Source organism: Camelina sativa, unplaced genomic scaffold (genome assembly GCF_000633955.1).
Source record: "Camelina sativa cultivar DH55 unplaced genomic scaffold, Cs unpScaffold08646, whole genome shotgun sequence".
Classification (NCBI taxonomy): domain Eukaryota; kingdom Viridiplantae; phylum Streptophyta; class Magnoliopsida; order Brassicales; family Brassicaceae; genus Camelina; species Camelina sativa.
Window position 1 is genome coordinate 1 of NW_010929709.1, and position 428 is coordinate 428.

At 38.6% G+C, this 428-nt stretch overlaps 1 long non-coding RNA gene across 1 annotated transcript; it reads left to right on the top strand.

The window, feature by feature from the left end:
- Nucleotides 1–428, top strand: LOC104775098. Its single transcript, XR_765693.1, has 3 exons — nt 1–57; nt 148–220; nt 353–428. It is a non-coding gene; the product is annotated as an uncharacterized LOC104775098 (long non-coding RNA).

Below are 428 nucleotides of genomic sequence, written 5' to 3' on the forward strand. Positions count from 1 at the left end.
GTGACTCTTCCTGTCATCATTTTTGAACCCATGACAATGCTTCAGAAAATGGCTGAGGTTTGTGTTCTTTGAATATTAGATTATATAATGAAAGAACCTGTTTACCTTTTTCGTTTCTATTGAATATGTTTTTGTTGTATCTATCAGTTGATGGAATACTCGCATCTGCTTGACATGGCTGACAAAACCGAAGACCCTTACATGCGTATGGTATATGCATGTAAGCAAGCACATACCCATTCTTTCTCTCCTTCCTTGTGTTCAAACTCTTCATAGCTGTCTAGGATCAGTATCTCTGTTCTTGTAGTTTTTTTTTTATGGTGCGGCTAACTTTCATCTGATCTGCTAACAGCATCATGGGCTATATCTGTGTATTATGCCTACCAGCGTACCTGGAAGCCGTTTAATCCAATCCTTGGTGAGACTTA